Source organism: Wyeomyia smithii, chromosome 1, assembly GCF_029784165.1.
Source record: "Wyeomyia smithii strain HCP4-BCI-WySm-NY-G18 chromosome 1, ASM2978416v1, whole genome shotgun sequence".
Lineage (NCBI taxonomy): Eukaryota > Metazoa > Arthropoda > Insecta > Diptera > Culicidae > Wyeomyia > Wyeomyia smithii.
Window position 1 is genome coordinate 124,949,705 of NC_073694.1, and position 18,808 is coordinate 124,968,512.

Below are 18,808 nucleotides of genomic sequence, written 5' to 3' on the forward strand. Positions count from 1 at the left end.
AGATTATAATACATATATACAATAGTATTTACAATGTCTGTTGCGAGCGGACAGGCTATCGCGAGTCGTCTCTGTTTTGGTTAGGTTGATGATTTGTATCGTCTTGTCACTTCAATAGAGCTTATTCATAGGCGGTTAGTTGTTGTTGTTGATGCACAATCTTGGTACCCTCAGTGCAAGCTAACGCGTTGTTTCGCCTACACGAATCCGTCAAGATTGGCTTCGAGATACGTTTATCCCTTGCGGTGTTTTCTTACTCATCGTAATCTGTGGTCACTCCTTACGGAGGTACATAGCTTAAAAAAACTTTAGCGTATTACCACTCAATGGTTTAGATGAGCAGCGTGCATCTTCTTCAGCCTATTGACGTAGTAGACACCCACTTTTTTCCCTGCCAAGTCTTCTAATTCATATGTGTTTGGGCCCAGGACTTTCCGAATAACCGCTGGCTCGTATTTTGGGGCTAACTTTTTGCAGAATCCCTTCCCTCTATCTGATAACTCACTGTCTGTTTTAGGACTTTCTCCCCCACCGCATAAGAAACACATTGTGCATTCGATCGTAGGTTGTATGTCTTTGCCTGCCGCTGATAGGCTGCTGTTAGGTTGGTTTTTATTTTCTCGAAAAGATTCCGTCTTTTTTCTGTTATCGTATTTTCATCTTCCGTGTTCGGTTTATAGTTGTCCCGAATTTGGCTGTACTCGCGTCCATCAGAAATTTTGTTACGGCCAAACACCACAAAATACGGGTTGTATTTGGTCGAGTCATGAACTGCGGTGCGGATTGCATCAGCAATCTCTTGAAGGTTGTCAGCCCAGTGGTTGTGGTCCTTTTTAAGGGTGGCTCGAATTGCAGTTGTTATCACCCTATTCACCCTTTCGGTGTTGTTTACCTGAGGGTGATAGGCCGGTGTTAGCCAGTGTGAAACGTGATAAGTTTCGAGAAGCGTTTTAAAATTTTTTGACACGAATTGTGAACCGTTGTCGGTGAGCATTCCAGAAAACTCCAAACATTCGAAATATCGCATTTTCCACGAACTCGACTAACGAGTTCGCCTTGGCCTCTCTAAACGGCTGAACCAATACGAACTTGCTGAATATGTCGGTCGCTACCAAAAGGCAGGTGTACCGATTGCGACCGAATGGTGGCAATGGGCCCACGTAATCCAGCGTCACAAACTGCCACGGGTATTGGACTGGTTTCTGTGGTCCCATTGGTGGTGTGACGTTCTGGTTGCCCGATTTACTCATCTGACACTTCAGACATTCGCGACAGAATCTCCGGATCTGTTCGCTCATTTTAGGCCAGGTGAAATGCAACTTCACTGCCGCTAACATTTTTTCAAAACCGAAATGTGCTCTGTCGTGCTCTTTTCTGACTATTTCGTCGCGTTGGTCTTTTGGTGGGAGATATTTCCAAGAAAACCGGGGATCGCTTTGCCTACTGTTAGTTTTAACGTATTGGTGTATCCTTTCATCCACTATTCGGAAATCTCTGAATTTTATCGGATCGTTACGTATTTCTTTTTTGAGATTTTCATACTCTTGATCTGGCTGGATGACCGTAATCGTCTCCACCTCTATAGAACGTGACAAGCAATCTGCTAGAACATTACTTTTCCCTTTCCTGTATTCTAAATCGAAGTCATAGGCTTGTATCCGTAGTGCCCATCTGAGCAGCTTAGCATTTCCTGTCTCCGTACCCACGTTAAATAACCAGAGCAAGCTTCTGGCGTCTGTCACTACACGAAATTTAGTACCTTCGATATAGTGTCTGAAGTGGTGGATCGCTGATAAAACCCCTAAGCATTCTTTTTCGACTGCCGAATACCGCCGTTGAGTTCGGTTTAGCTTTTTGCTGAAATAGCTGATTATGCGCTTTTCTCCGCCTTGTTCCTGTATCAGTGCAGCACCCACGGCGCGATCCATCGGATCGGATTCTATGGTGAATAATTTACTAAAATCGGGGTTGCCCAGGATTGGTGCTGATGTAAGAATCGATTTTAGTTCGGAAAACCGATTTCGGCTTCTTTCGTCCACACGAATTTCTTGTGTTCTTTCGATAGCAAGTCAGTGATGGGGGCTGTTATGCTGCTGTAATCCCTGATGAAACGCTGATAGAATCCAGCCAAGCCCATCAGCCTCCTAATGTCTTGCTGCGTTTTTGGACGAGCATATTCTAAAATTGGCTGAATGCGAGAGTTATCTATCGCCACGCCATTTTCGTTCAACAGGTAGCCCAGGTACATGACTTGTTTTCGACAAAACCTTGACTTGTCAAGTGAAATAGTTAGCCCAGCCTTCCGTAACCTCTCAGATACAATTTTCAGCAACCTGAGGTGTTCTTCGAACGTGTTTGTCGCTATCACTATGTCGTCCAGATAGACAAATACGTTGGGTTCTAAATCTGACCCCATTACCTTTGCCATCAACCGAGACACTTTAAACCCATTACCTTTGCCATCAACCGAGACTTTAAACCGGAATACACTTTCCACTGTGCGAAATGCGGTAAAGTTACGACTCTCCTATTTCAGCGGTATCTGAAAGTAGGCGTCTTTCAGGTCTATTACTGTAAAGTATTTGGCTCTACCCAAACGACGAAATATGTCCTGCATATTTGTCATTGGGTAAGAGTCCTTTTATTTATTTATTTATTTATTTATTTAATTTAAATTTATTTATTTTCCTCGAGTCTAGACATACTCTGACCTTACCGTTTTTCTTAATAACGGGCACAAGTGGATTCGTCCACTCTGAATAACACTCTTCTATTGCATCTAATTTCTTGAAGCGCTCTACTTCTTCGTTTATCGCTTTTTGTATGTACGGCGAGCATTTGTACATGGGGGGGTTGCGTGGTGATGCACCTTCTTTTAGGGTGATTTCGTGTTCGATTAGGTGCGTTCTGCCGAGGTTTCCCACTGATGTCAGTTCGAAGACTTTGATGACTTTTGTTTGCTCATTCCGTTCTTTTGTCGTCAGATCATGCTCCGTCTCCAATGTCTCTGGATTAGGGTTAGAATCGGTTGGACCTTCGTAGACCGGTATATCTAATGTTTCGTCTTCTTCCTCGTTAAGTTCCGGTCCGGTGTGTGTCGGTTCGATCGTAAAACACACCTTTGAGTCGTCGTTAGAGTTGACCGTTTCTAGCAATTCTGGTCCTTGTCCCAAGTCAATCATGGGGCTTATTCCAAATGCATCCCAAAAGTTCGCCCCTAGTATAAGTTTCCTCGCTATTTCTGGTACAGTTATTGTAGGAATTACTTTTGTAACGTTCTTGTAGGTAAATGGTAAATTCAGGCAACCGACGCACCTGTAATTGGTTCCGTCTGCTGTCGACACGCGGACCGAAGCAGGTTGCAACTTTAGGCCATATTTATCTACAACATCTAGTGAGTTTAAAATGCTAATTCCTGCACCCGAGTCTAACAGTGCTTCATATTCGGAGTCGAAAATTTTGATTTTTATATGGGGGCACTTATTTACGCTAATTCTGATTTGATGTACCTGTAACAGCGGATTGAAGTCTTGTGTCTTATTGAATGGTTTGGGAATATCTTTGACGATTGAGGCGATCGCATTCCCAGACGTACACCCCTTTATTCGCTTCCCGCTCTATGTTGTCCCGCAAGAATGGCACAGCGTTCGCAGGTCCTGATGGTTTTACCTAAGCCGCCACAACCGTAGCAAAAGATCAATTTTGGTTTGGTACATTGTCTCCAGCTGTGTCCATTCTCTTGGCAATTCCAGCATTTGCCAAGATTAGCTCCGTTGCCTTGCACCTCCTGGTTGTGTGCTCTCTCTCTAGGTTGTCCCCTGATGGTATTCGGGTTCGACGTTGGGTTCCACTGTCTCGGCCGGTTGGTAATTACGTTGACTGCCGCTGAGCGATCACTATCTTCTTCGCTTTCTTCTGCCTCGATGTGGTTAAGCGGACGGCGATAGTGCGTTTCAACCGGTTGCTGCTGAAGTTGTGGGTCTGCAGCGTCGATGCGATAATTCAAGCTGATGAGATGTTGCAAGACGCGTACTTCAATAATCGATATTTTCGACCTGTAATGCTGTCGCATGTTGTCCCATAACACTTCGAATTTTCTTCTTTTAGATAGTGGGCGTGAAAGCATTCGGTTCAATTTTTCTACCTCTGTTACGAACGCAATAAAGGATTCGCCTCTCTGTTGTTTGCGATCCTGGATCTTCGATCTTATACCTTGATCTTTGTTCGGATTTCCGAATCGATAGGTGATGTTTGTTTCGAATTTTTCCCATGTATCCAACTCCTCCACGTAGGTAAAAAACCAATCTGAAGCAGGGCCCTCAAGTAGCATGTGTATGTCTCTCAATAACGTTTGTTCGGAAATTCGTTCTCGTTCCGCTAGTATCTTCGCTTTGTAGAGAAAATTCTCCACCGTCATCGTTCGCGATTCTCCTGTGAACCGCAGTTTCCACTTTTCAACCCTACCGTACATTTCGCTTCGTCCCCTGCTGAAATTATTTCGTGCTCTTGGATGCCTTTCGTTGTGTCTCGGTATCGAAAACCTTCCCGAACTGCTATAGCCGTCATTCTCTTCGTCCCAATGTCCCGGGTGGTTTCTTTCCGACTGTCCCCTTGCCCGCCGAGCTGAATTACCTTGTTCCTCCTCACTTGAGTCCGTGTCTTGGTACCGATCGGTTGGTTTAAGTGGGTAGTTCAGGGGGTGGTAGGCACTTCTGTTGTCCTGCATATTATTGTTAGTTCTACTCTCCGTAGCTGGTGGCGCAGTGCGCTTATCATCGATGCTCCTGTGGTTGTTCCTATCTATTCGCCTGCTCAACTCTATTAGTGTTCTCTGCATCTCTTCCCACTCCTTTCTTGATACCGTAACCGTTGGGTCCACCATTTCAAGCTGTTTAGGAACAGCCCCAGTTGCTTCGTTTCGTATCCGTTGTAAGTTGCTGAGTATCGTTACTGCCGGTGTGACTGGATTAGCTGCTGGTGTATTGAATGGCGTGCCTAAGGGAAATTCTATCCGTGATTTTACTTGTGTAGTAGACGGTTTAGGACTATTCGTCGTTTGATCTTGCGAACCTGAACTTCCTTCTGCCCCTCGAATAATGTTGTTAATGTGTTCCTTATACGGGGAGAGTGGCGGTCCAAATTGAAAGTCTTGAATTACTTTCTCAATTTTACGAGTTAAGTCACGTCTAATTCTTTTTTCCTCTTCATTTGTTGCAGTACTTCTTTTAACCCGATACCAATAATGCAGTACCCTCGACTCATACTTTGGTTCCACTTTTTTCGACAGTGCTTTCTGTAGATTGGCGATCCTCCCTTCAATGTGTGACGCTTCATCTACAATATTGATGTTAGCGCGATAGTTACGACCCTAGCTTTTGTCTTCTTTGAATAAGTTCTTAAGTAGTCTTTGTTTACTTGCTAGGTCTAGGCTAAATGCACTTTCCGGTTGACTACGAATCATTAGTTCGTAATCGACCTCTTCTGGATTAAGATCTTCGGCGTGCGGGAACAGCCGACCCATGTTGTTTACAATAGACATTACTTTTAGCAGTGAAATATCAGCAAATGTACACGTACCAATAAATCTAAAAATCAAATATATTGTTGAAAAAGAAATCAGGAAACTAGATAATTACTAAATAAGATGAAGAAAAAAAACTACTAATGTTTATAAATGTTGATTAATTAAGCTAGTTTAGTGAAAATTAACGAAATCTTAGATCTAATTTGTATGAGAGAAAAGAACAACAAACCGTTTAGTAATCAATTAATGTTAAATTAAGTAAAGTAATCAAATAAAGCTAAATTAATCGAGGAAAATCCGAAAAGATTCCTTAAAAAAATGCAGTAAGAAAAGAGTATGAAAATTCAATGTTTAAATATTCTAACAGAGGTTAAATCGAGCCTCGAAAATTATTAACAACTAAATAGAAATTTCCAAAACAAAATTGAGAAAAAAATCTTACAGCCTTGTGCGCCAAATGTAATTGGCGAGGCCCTTTTCCTCAAAGGCCTTGTATTGTTGGGCGCCAAATGTAACTGGTCCGCCTGCCTACACCCCGGTGCTAAGTGGGTGGCTTAAGCGCCACTCTCATGCGAGAGACCACCCACCACGATTAACGATTGCCCGACCTGAGACCTTTGGGAGAAAGTTCCTTTTTTTATCCCTATCCTAGGGAGGGGAAGCAAGTTGGCAGACTCAAAACTCTCGCTGTACTCCGCATACACCTGCGTCGGAAAACCTGACTGACGCGACGACTTCGGCGTCCTAACACACGATTTTAGATCTCACCGATACTACACAAGGGGGTTTTCTCATCCCTGGCTTGGTACCGATCGGTTGGTTTAAGTGGGTAGTTCAGGGGGTGGTAGGCACTTCTGTTGTTCTGAATTTTATTGTTAGTTCTACTCTCCGTAGCTGGTGGTGCAGTGCGCTTATCATCGATGCTCCTGTGGTTGTTCCTATCTATTCGCCTGCTCAACTCTATTAGTGTTCTCTGTATCTCTTCCCACACCTTTCTTGATACCGTAACCGTTGGGTCCACCGTTTCAAGCTGTTTAGGAACAGCCCCAGTTGCTTCATTTCTTATCCGTTGTAAGTTGCTGAGTATCGTTACTGCCGGTGTGACTGGATTAGCTGCTGGTGTATTGAATGGCGTGCCTAAGGGAAATTCTATCCGTGATTCTACTTGTGTAGTAGACGGTTTGGGACTATTCGTCGTTTGATCTTGCGAACCTGAACTTCCTTCTGCCCCTCGAATAATGTTGTTAATGTGTTCCTTATACGGGGAGAGTGGCGGTCCGAATTGAAAGTCTTGTATTACTTTCTCAATTTTTCGAGTTAAGTCACGTCTAATTCTTTTTTCCTCTTCATTTGTTGCAATACTTCTTTTAACCCGATACCAATAATGCAGTACCCTCGACTCATACTTTGGTTCCACTTTTTTCGACAGTGCTTTCTGTAGATTGGCGATCCTCCCTTCAATGTGTGACGCTTCATCTACAATATTGATGTTAGCGCGATAGTTACGACCCTCGCTTTTGTCTTCTCTGAATAAGTTCTTAAGTAGTCTTTGTTTACTTGCTAGGTCTAGGCTAAATGCACTTTCCGGTTGACTACGAATCATTAGTTCGTAATCGACCTCTTCTGGATTAAGATCTTCGGCGTGCGGGAACAGCCGACCCATGTTGTTTACAATAGACATTACTTTTAGCAGTGAAATATTACCAAATGTGCACGTACCAATAAATCTAAAAATCAAATATATTGTTGAAAAAGAAATCAGGAAACTAAATAATTACTAAATAAGATGAAGAAAAAAAAAAACTACTAATGTTTATAAATGTTGATTAATTAAGCTAGTTTAGTGAAAATTAACGAAATCTTAGATCTAATTTGTATGAGAGAAAAGAACAATAAACCGTTTAGTAATCAATTAATGTTAAATTAAGTAAAGTAATCAAATAAAGCTAAATTAATCGAGGAAAATCCGAAAAGATTCCTTAAAAAAAATGCAGTAAGAAAAGAGTATGAAAATTTAATGTTTAAATATTCTAATAGAGGTTAAATCGAATCTCGAAAATTATTTACAACTAAATAGAAATTTCCAAAAAAAAATTGAGAAAGAAATCTTACAGCCTTGTGCGCCAAATGTAATTGGCGAGGCCCTTTTCCTCAAAAGCCTTGTATTGTTGGGCGCCAAATGTAACTGGTCCGCCTGCCTGCACCCCGGTGCTAAGTGGGTGGCTTAAGCGCCACTCTCATGCGAGAGACCACCCACCACGATTAACGATTGCCCGACCTGAGACCTTTGGGAGAAGGTTCCTAATGTTTATAAATGTTGATTAATTAAGCTAGTTTAGTGAAAATTAACGAAATCTTAGATCTAATTTGTATGAGAGAAAAGAACAATAAACCGTTTAGTAATCAATTAATGTTAAATTAAGTAAAGTAATCAAATAAAGCTAAATTAATCGAGGAAAATCCGAAAAGATTCCTTAAAAAAAATGCAGTAAGAAAAAAATATAAAAATTTAATGTTTAAATATTCTAATAGAGGTTAAATCGAACCTCGAAAATTATTTACAAGTAAATAGAAATTTCCAAAAAAAAATTTAAGATAGAAATCTTACAGCCTTGTGCGCCAAATGTAATTGGCGAGGCCCTTTTCCTCAAAGGCCTTGTATTGTTGGGCGCCAAATGTAACTGGTCCGCCTGCCTGCACCCCGGTGCTAAGTGGGTGGCTTAAGCGCCACTCTCATGTGAGAGACCACCCACCACGATTAACGATTGCCCGACCTGAGACCTTTGGGAGAAGGTTCCTTTTTTTTATCCCTATCCTAGGGAGGGGAAGCAAGTTGGCAGACTCAAAACTCTCGCTGTACTCCGCATACACCTGCGTCGGAAAACCTGACTGACGCGACGACTTCGGCGTCCTAACACACGATTTTAGATCTCACCGATACTACACAAGGGGGTTTTCTCATCCCTGGCAAAGCTTCAACTTCCCACTCGACTGCCTATCAGCGAATTGGGAGTTGCCTTGGCTGATATCGGAGTCAGCCTCTCCAGTAAACTCATGAAAAAAAAAACAAGAAAGTAAACGAACGAACAGCATGAAAAACCTAACCGAGAACTGTGATAAAGCGCATCAAAACATCTTAATTGCGCTAAATGATAACTTTTATTCAATTTCCTTTCAAACCATGATTTAACATTTATTCCAACTTGTCTTCTAGCAAATAACTATTTCTCTATTCCCTTTCCTCTATATCATTCTAGCTAGCTCTTATCACGTGCCCCGTGCGGTTTCAATTTCACCCACGATTGGGGGTAAGGGGTAAGCGGTGGGCAAACTCGCTTGCTTCTCACTCTCGTTTAATTATGGAGACATTCAGTATCGCATGCGCATGGATAAATCAAAAACAAGCTACTCACTCAATACCCGAGGTTTACTTGAAAATGCTTTCTGAGGGCGGCATCGCCGCTCGCTGCGTCCTGTCCGTTGCTCGCTGTTCCTGGCGTCGATTAGTCCGATCCGCCCACGCGGATCCCTTTTCCTCTGCTGCTCGTCGCTTTATTCCTTCACGGTTGTCGTTGGCTGCAGCTGCCGATCCCTGATCGGCCTATAGGTGGTTGTTCCGGGCACGTGGTGTCGTTGGCCCTCTTCCGGTCTTTTGGCTAGCCAGATCTCTGTCCGACTGTCGGTGGGTTGACGGTTGCTGGCGATGTGGTTGGGTGTCACTAGTGCGCCGTGCTGATTATAGCTAGTTATATAAAGGCATTTTAGGCAAATTGCCTTCCGGCCGAGAATGGGCGGCTTACCTCATGGGTTTAAAAAACACAGAGAATTTCTACCTTCTGAGCACGATGGGGTTCACGTCTTTTCACACGGGCACAACCTGACTATCTACGGAAAGGGTAGTTATCACCAAGCTAAGTTAAGTATTTCATGCCTAATTCACCTGTTCAAACTTTATTCCTATCACGACCGATCTATGAAAACCACTCCTACCTCTACCACTAGTCAGACGAAAGTGAAAGGTCTCAGCTTTGAAGTCCTCAGACAAACCGCCTTTCGGTAACTTCGTTACCGGAAATTAGTATCGCGAAAATCGTCCATCCGCGCTGAGAAGCACGAAGAACGTCTTGTCTAGGATAGATGATCCTCTTCCAGCGATCGTTCTTCATCTCGCCAACCAGTCCCAGCCCAAAGGATAGAGCGCAAAAGTGTCTCTCTCAGCAGACGTAAAGGTCAGTGGACTTTTTCGGCTAGGTCAAGCATCTCGTCGCGTCGGTGGCATGGGTGGAGAAAGGCAATTAGAGAAATCGAGCACCGGGGATCTCACTCTTTGAGTTTCTATGCCAATTACTACCTCGACCGTGATCTTGCTCGCGGTGTTTGAGTCAAAGATCTTTTGCAAAAAATATTAATAATAATTTGAACTCTAACTTTATTTTGGAAATTATGTTCGATAGCAAACTAAGTAATTAATAAACATTTATATAGAAGAAAAGACGTAATATAAGAAGTGAAAATTGTATATTTAAATCATATGTGTACTTGTTACACGATGTATTCATTTTCCTCATCTGTGCCAGTTTCAGTTCCAGTCGGTGTAAGTGTACTGTCTTCATTAGCTAAAATAAAAATAAGAGATCATCAGATTCTCATTGTTCAATATTCATTTTGTTTTTTACCATTGATTACAACTGAAACAGCTTGCAATTTTGATCTGCGGTGAATGGTGGAGCATCTCAACCCCTTTGCTTCGCTGCGCTTTCTTGAGTTTCTTGTGCAGGCTTGAAGAATTCCTCCATTAATTTGACAGTAAAGCTCGCATTTATATCTTTGATAATATTGTAAAAAGTGTTCTTGTGTACCCGTAGTGCGCACTTATTTGTTTCCGTCTTGCTTGCTCCCGTCCACGAGCACAGCAGCATCAATTTTCTGTCGAAAAATTTGTCGACGAGTTCATAGCAAGAATTTTGCCCGTTCACGGTATCTGCTGTGTTGCCGATGTGGTTTAGCATGAAAGTTTTCTATAAAACACTAGAAAAATAGTTTTAATTATCTTTGTAATTATTTTTAGGGTAACATATTTAAATTGGTCCCTTACATATTTTGAACCTTCGCATGTAATTTTATGTAAAGGCTCAAAATATTTATGGTCCAATTTTGGAAATCCTAATATTTCCTTTGGCATTTTTAACTTATATCCCCATGAAGCGTAATTGATCCATTCGTAAAGGTAAATATATAAGTAAAAAAATTACATTTTGCAATTGAAACATTGAATAATTCAGCATTGCTGTGATTCTTATGCAAAAAAAAAATATCTCAAATATTTTGTATCTAGTTATTTTATAACATCCCTTTGATCAATTATCTTGTGACAGAGCGAAGCAAGGTAAACATACCACATTTTTTGCATATACCGGATCTTCTAGCTTACATTCGAGCTCGAGTAGCTGCTCGACGGTTGAAACAGGTGTAAAGACAAAACTGTTCTCCACTGCCTGAGAAGAACTAGCGCTCTGTAAATACTGCATTTTTGTATCAAAATCGCTTTTCAGAACGGAGATGGTTTATGTTGCAATGTTCTCCATTGCTTGTAACACGGTGGAAACATGTTCAGCTTTGGCCTCATCAATCTTTTCCAATATTTCAGTATTTGTCACCTATGGTATTTAAAAAATACAAACCAATCAGAATTGCTTAAAATAAACGGATGTAATCTGCAATACACTTACCTGATCAATGTGATGGGTAAATAAAGTTGGTTGTTCAAAGGTAATACTGTCTCCGTTATGCTGCGTAACTGTTTGAACAGGTTCAAGAATTATGCTAGGGGTTGTCACTATTTCCACTGTTTCAATTTCATCAATCGGAGGAACATCTTCTCGTCCAAAGGCAACATTTTCAGTATTATATATGGACAGTGTGGGCGATAATATCTTTTGATCATTATTAGCATTAAGTGTCGGTATATTACCAACCACCAAAAATTCTGATGCTTCTATAAAATAGGATAGGTTTAGATAATAGTCGAATGGCGTTTTAGAAATTTTTCATTTTTAACGGTTTTCTGGTAACTAGTACTTTCAGGGGTTTAGAATTCTGGTAACTAGTATATTCTGGGATTTGGTATTCTGGAGAATGGTTCATTCTGGGGAAAATCCTTCGACACTTTATTTTCTGGGGAATGGTTTTCTAGGAAAAGTCGGACAACCGTGAAAAAGTGATAAAAGTCGAAACAACGAGATGCGATGATTTACAGGTTGGAAGAAACAAAAGCAGCTTTACACGGGTTTACACGTTTACTAGTTTGCGTAGGTGAAAAGTCACTTATCTCTATACCTCGGAGAGAGGATAACGAATACTACACTCAAAACGGAGAACACGCACATACGTCGTTTTTTGATAGCGTGTAACTATCTTCTTGTTGTAATGCATGCATGACTCAAACGAAGTTTTTGAGAACATCAGGAATACTGAATGTTCAAATTTGTCTGTAAAACACAAATTTTTCGAGTCTCTGGTTTTTCAGTTTGCTGTTGTTTAAAAGTTTCTTCAAAGTTTTGAGTTTATATATATATATATATATATATATATATATATATATATATATATATATATATATATATATATATATATATATATATATATATATATATATATATATATATATATATATATATATATATATATATATATATATATATATATATATATCTCCGCAGACTTTCTAAAAATGTGTACGAGAACATAACCTGTGAGGCAGATTTTTCGGGGTTTCATGCAGTTGCAAAAATTTTACAATGCTACATCTCACTATTTCGTGAAACGAGAATCAATATTCGACCGTGATAAAGTGTGTTCGAAATTGTAACCAAAGCCGCAAATCTAGAAAAGCGCAAGTTTACAATTGAAGTACGCTAACATGATTATTACTGAAAGCTTGTGAAATTCATTATTTTACGGAAAAACAAACCAAAATATTATGTAAAACGACAATGAACACAAAAACTGTTTGCGATGAATATTTTTTCAAGCAACGCGATACCTTTTAGTTATAACAATACTCATTACACAAAAATGCTTTTTTTTCTCTTGGTTCAAATTGACGGTCAATGGCAGCTCATTCTGGTTCATTTTGACACTTCCACAGCTTCGTATCCGTTTCTCCCTCCCAGGCATCGGTCTAAAACGTTATTATTATTATTTATCAATTGGTTTGCTTTTTGACAAAACACTCATTGTCACTGGAGTTGTTTATTGCTAAATTGAGCATATAAAAGAAGAAAGCAAAGCCTTGGTGCTACATTCCGATTCGGAACTCGACCTTCTGTTTTACTTATACACAGACTTCGCAGCCGACTGTTTAGTGTACAGGACAATTGTGGGGCTAGCACTACGATCCTACTGACACTAACAGTCTCTCCCGAGCCGAGACTCGAACCTACGACGATTGGCTTGTTAGGCCAGCTTCGTACCTCGAGACCATCTGGGAGATTGAGCATATACGCTGTCGGAAAATCAACAAAAAAAAACGGTTTTTAATTTTTTGTTCTACTTCAAATTTTCATAATTTCAAAACGGCTTGAGCTGGCCTTATTGAAAATAAGTACCTATCATGCGATAATTGAAACGTAATGATTGTCGAAATAATCAAATCTCAATCTATTGGCAAATTCTGCTAAACGCAAAAAAAATGCTTTTTAATATCATATAATTGTAGTGAATAACATAGTGTTTACTACTTCTTTGAATTCACGAAATATGATGAATAGGGTAAACATCGTTTGAGTTCACCATACAATAAGTTTTTTTTCTTCATTTCACAGCTTCTCAATTTAGCAAAAAATTGCAATCGTTACATTGGTTTTGTCTCCTACATTAGTTGCTGGAATATCACCACCGTATCCAGTATCTTTAATTATTTAATCGGAATTGGTTCGGGTATCAAATTTCTCCAATCTCCTGCGACGGATTTCACTTCTTTCAGAACTGTCAGATAAAGAATTGCCTTTGCTTCTACTAGCTACGGTGTTAGATGCCTGTGAAGCAGGTTGTTGTTGCTGATCTGGTGTGATTAGAAATTCCTTGCTCGTGCTGGGAAGATGTACTTTGACTGTCCCGGGTTCATCATCACTACCTAAGTCTTCTAATTTTGCAGTGGTGGATTCTTGAGGGTATAATGAATATGTATTCGATGAATCTGGACTAACCCGATGAGTTAGTGTTTCGGTAGTACCTGGATCTGGAGAAACTATTTCATCAGTGTTCCTCGCTGCATCAGAATGAGTTGCCACATGGTACGGCGGTAATCGAGACACCAGAGCGGTGTATTGATTCATTAAGGATATGGAAGCATCCATAAGAGTTCGAATATTTTGAAGATGCCATAAGATCCAAATAGTAAAGTAATTGAATATAATGACAACAAAAACATACCCTTAACCGCATACATACATGACGACGCTCATCCCCCTCCATAGCTCTTAGCTCTTCGTCAGTCAATGTATCTAAAGCAGGGGGAACTGGAGGTAATGGTATTCCATATGATGGAAATCCTACAAGTGGAAACTGGGGGATGAATGTTGAACCCATGGCAAGAGGAACTTCTATTGTGCTTGGCGCATTGTTATTCAGAACTAGAAAAGTAAATATTATAAATATCATAATAAAGATAATATGATTATTAGATAAAATAAATAGGTGTTACAAAAATTTATATGTGTTGAGGTTTTGAATCATAATTCTGAATAACGGTGAGTGAAAAAAGTAACAATTCAGAATTTTAAATATGTTTTGTATTTAAATTAAAAAACTTAAGAGGTGTCGATAATATTAATTGTCTTAAACAGGGCCCGATCAGGGGTTGTGGGGGCCCGGGGGCCAAGTAATATATCGAGGTCCCTTTTACAGTTAGTTTTGTCTAATTTCCAGTTTTTTTGAAGTGTCACGAAATTTTTTGCAGGAAGTAAACTTTTGTGGTAGAGCGGGGGCCTCCGCCAACCACGCTCGACGCCTGGGTTCGAATCCCACCGCCGACATAGGTGTCGATGGTTGTGAGGTGGCGTGATCCACTCACAACCAACCCAACTGGTCTAGATTCAATCCTAGCCGACACCGGGAGATTTTCTGAGGCGAAAAATCTCTGGGATCACGCCTTCCATCGCATGAGGAAGTAAAGCCGTTGGCGCCGGTCCGTTAATAAACGGGTCGTGAGTTAGGGTCCTGGGTGTGGAGTCGCCTCCCTGGGCGTCGGTGATTGGCCACAACAGTGGCAGAACTAGACCGACGGAAAATAAAAGAGAATAAAAAAAAAAAAATATGGACAGTGTGGGCGATAATATCTTTTGATCATTATTAGCATTAAGTGTCAGGATATTACCAACCACCAAAAATTCTGATTCTTCTATTAAATAGGATAGGTTTAGATAATAGTCGAATGGCGTTTTAGAAATTTTTCATTTTTAACAAAATTTATAGTGGAACCAACCATTATTTTTGAGAAGGTAGTTGAGATCCAAGCCTTGCACCTTTTGCTCTGCCTTGTTCTTACTTCTCTTTCACGGGAGTAATGGTATGTCACATGTGTCGGTTGTGTATCCGGATAAGTATTCAGCTTCGATTTCGGCTTCCGTGATGGAATGAACTTTCTTTTTACTGTACAAGGAATTTTAGTCCAATTTTGCTGGGGTTTACTTGAACGATTTTTCATCAGCTCTTCAGCTTTCTTTGGGGGCCACAGTAAATATTGACCATTAATCCATTTATGGGGAACTACGGTAATGACTGGTCGACTGGCCTCTAGGGTCTGCACAATGCAGTAGTAATCTGTAGTTGATGTTGAAGGGTATTGAATTTAGTAAATATTTCAAATTATTGCAGTTAAACAACTCACCTTGCATAGTAATAAGAATTTTCGTACACAAAGCCGCTTAAGAAGGCTGACTACACTCACGGCAACGAAATCTGAAATTATTGGAAAACAAAAACGTCGACGAACGTACAGTGTCCAGTATTTTCAATTCAGTGTCGAGGGGTACGCGCATTCGGAGATAATTTATTTCTTCCGTAATTATGTAATTATATTACTGTAATGCTCGTTTCATATAAAGTCAACAACTCAAACAGAAGTCTTTTAAAACTTTTTTTCATCTCGTACAATACTATCGTTAGGCAAAGTAGCGTATAAGAAACTGCTATTCGCCACTTATGCAATATCTGAGCAACAGTTGTTCCACGTTCAACAGATTTCGATTTGTAAAACTACATACACCAAAAGAACTGCCAACGTCATATTCCAGAATAGCTCAGATGCATTCGTCGATGGCTCTCGTTCAACGCGTCAGGAGTTCAAGTCCAGGCGGGGTAAATAAATTCGATTGTATATAGTTGATTATAATAAAACAAATACAACACTTTAACCAGACTAACAAATACCCAAACTCGTTAAAATGGTGATAATCTGAAGCACATAAATTAATCTTTTTGTGTAAAAATATTTTTTATACATGGTAAAATAAACATATCTTTAATAGCTTATACAACATTGTGTTAATGAATTGAATAAACGTTTTTCAAATAACATTATTCAGCAAATGATCAACAAGGCTTTCCATACTTGTCGCAAAAACGCATATTCAACGATTTTTAAGCTTGATAATGTTTTCTAAACGTTGAATAATGGTTAAAAAAACGTATGTGTGCTATTCATGTAACTGCAAGTCGAATACACGTTGATAAGTTTCCTTGGCAATAACCAAATAAACGCATATTCAGCGTTGGCAAGCAGCATGGTGTTGGTTAAATTCTCCAAAATCCACTGATTTGAGGGCTAGTAGCGAACTTGGAGCAAAATAATAGTGACTTTAGTGACTTTTTTCATTAAAATAGTTTAAAAAAAATGTTCTCATAGAAAATAACTAAAATCTGTATCATAATTTCACATTGAAATGGTTGTAATAACACCTTGTTCAATATATTCGAATACAAGTTTTCGAGTTATACATAAGTGTTAATGAAAGTACGTGAACGAATGTATGCACTCTCGAATACGCATTTGTGTGTTGGTGGTCTGTCAGTTGTATTTAGTTCTTGATGTGCGATGTAACAAATCCGGAAAGTCGTAGTAAAACGATTTTTGATCAGTGACTGCCCTTGCACAATATTCAAACATCTCAAATCATGTGAAGTTAGGCGAGATTTCGTTTAATAAACCATCGAAAAATAGAAGGAAACATTCTCTTTGGGGGATCGTTGAAAATTCTGTCGGCCACGATCTGCAAGGATGCCGCAAGTCGTAAAATTGTGACTGTTATGAAGAAGCGTGTCCGGCGAAATGATAACGTTCAGTTTGTAGTTCCCACCCATTTGAGTATAACTATTGAATCGGTCCACAATATTTTGGCCGATGCTTTTAGAAAAAAGAGGCTCGATAGAGTGAAAATGATACTTTCACAACTCGCTGTTCGCGAGTTCATTGTTTCTGATGAGAAACTATTTGGCCTGAAGTGTGACTGGTTACACAAAACAATCGAATGTGGGCAGCAGCAAGAGACAACATTTCAGAGTTCTAAGGGAGTGTTCCTCGATTGCAGAGTACAGCTTTAATGATGGCCTCGGGAGCAATTTGCAAGCGAGTAAACTTCCTCTGATATTCATTTACAAAGACGCCGAATTTAATGCTGTTTATTATAAAACGGTAGTTTTGGAAAAAAAAAACGTTACCCTGTGGCTTCGAAAACTCTTCAGAGCTAATTACTAACTAGATAATTAGCAAGACGGTGCATCAGCGCATACTGCGAACTTGACTCAAGGTTGGTATAAGGACAATTCGAGGGACCTTTTGAATAGAAATAAATTGCCCTTAAGTTCACCTGATCTCAACTCAATAAACTTTTTTTACAAAATCTCCAACTTGTAAAGCGGTTATCCAGAAAATCTGGGAATCCGTGCCGCCTGTGACAGCTTCGAAAAGCGTTTGATGTTGGTTAAGCTAACTAAGGGAGGGGTTTATCAAAATATATTAAAAATATCATTGTTCGTTCCGAAAATCTGCAAAAACAATACTAAGCCTGTTTGTCCCATCAATGATTTTCCACGCATATTTAACCTACTTGACATTTTCTAATCAAATTCGTCCCACTAAACACTCGTTTGTTTGATGGGAGCATGGGACAAAAATGCGTAGAACGGGCTATCATTATGGAATTTCGAAATGGTATCTGGTAAACACCGGTAGGTTCGGATGAATGAAAGCAAAATCCTACGAATTGAGACCTCAACACGACTATGCACAATATAAGCTCGAAATTTTTTAATCCACTTCAACCAGGAGGAACAGTTGATTTGAGACAAGCAAATCAAACTACAAACGTAATTTCACGCACAAGACTGGTTTAAGACGCGAGTAGCTTGTAAAATAAACCTTTACATTCCTTTGCAGCTCTTAGACAATTCGTTCGTAACTATTCTGCACTGTTCACTTCGATGAGAAATTTGAAAACATTGCCTGGCATGAAACTTCTATGATGGAAAAGTTAACTAAAATAACAAACCGAACTGTCCAAATATTCTGTAAATGAGAAGCAAGCTTTCTGAAGTATGTTGCAATACAACAATAGTTAATTTATACATTTAAAGCTAAAAAAGTGACTTTAGTGACCATTTTGTCGTAAAATAGTGACTTTTTAGCGTAAATAATGACTTTTTAGTGACTAGGCTCAAAATAGTGACAAAGTCACTAAAAAGTGACTCGCTACTAGCCCTGCGTTTGTTGTTTTTATTGTGTTTGTGCTTTTGCGCGATGTATTGCGTCGATTATGTTTTGTCTTTAACTGTATTTAAACCGTTACTTGTATTTCGTTCAAAAAACTCGTTATTTGCTTTAGCTCTTGTTCTTCCAGATCCGAAAATCAATTTTCTCTGTTTCTGCAGTATGTGGTATTTTGTTCTTACTGCTGCCCACTTGGGGCATAGATACAAAATGTGTTCTAAGCTGTCTTCCTGCTGGCATTCATCACAGTTTGCGTTTGATTCCCAGCTCCATTTGCACTTTCGATCTTTGGTCATGCAGTGATTTGATCTTATTTTGTTCAGTGTGATTACTTCTGCAGTAGATAATTCAAGTTTTTCATACCAAATCTTTTTGCCCGTCGTTTTTATGAACTCGAAGTGCAATGGAGGTTTTCCGTCAAAATTTTTTATTCGTTCAAACGATGTCTTTTAATTTTTAAAACCGATCCTCATTTAATTTTTTTTTCTTTGGGGGTTGTTACTATTGAAAAAAATAAA

General features: G+C 39.6%; 3 long non-coding RNA genes across 3 annotated transcripts; all 3 read right to left on the bottom strand.

The window, feature by feature from the left end:
- Positions 1 to 8,998: 8,998 nt before the first annotated feature.
- Positions 8,999 to 9,832, bottom strand: LOC129718587 (uncharacterized). The gene is made up of 3 exons (XR_008726974.1): positions 9,465 to 9,832; positions 9,325 to 9,409; positions 8,999 to 9,266 (listed from the first exon to the last, which is right to left on the bottom strand). It is a non-coding gene; the product is annotated as an uncharacterized LOC129718587 (long non-coding RNA).
- A 227-nt stretch (positions 9,833 to 10,059) lies between these two features.
- Positions 10,060 to 12,044, bottom strand: LOC129728039 (uncharacterized). The gene is made up of 4 exons (XR_008728617.1): positions 11,254 to 12,044; positions 10,921 to 11,181; positions 10,201 to 10,552; positions 10,060 to 10,140 (listed from the first exon to the last, which is right to left on the bottom strand). It is a non-coding gene; the product is annotated as an uncharacterized LOC129728039 (long non-coding RNA).
- A 1,140-nt stretch (positions 12,045 to 13,184) lies between these two features.
- LOC129728033 (uncharacterized) lies at positions 13,185 to 15,813 on the bottom strand. Its single transcript, XR_008728616.1, has 2 exons — positions 15,414 to 15,813; positions 13,185 to 15,346 (listed from the first exon to the last, which is right to left on the bottom strand). It is a non-coding gene; the product is annotated as an uncharacterized LOC129728033 (long non-coding RNA).
- Positions 15,814 to 18,808: the final 2,995 nt, after the last annotated feature.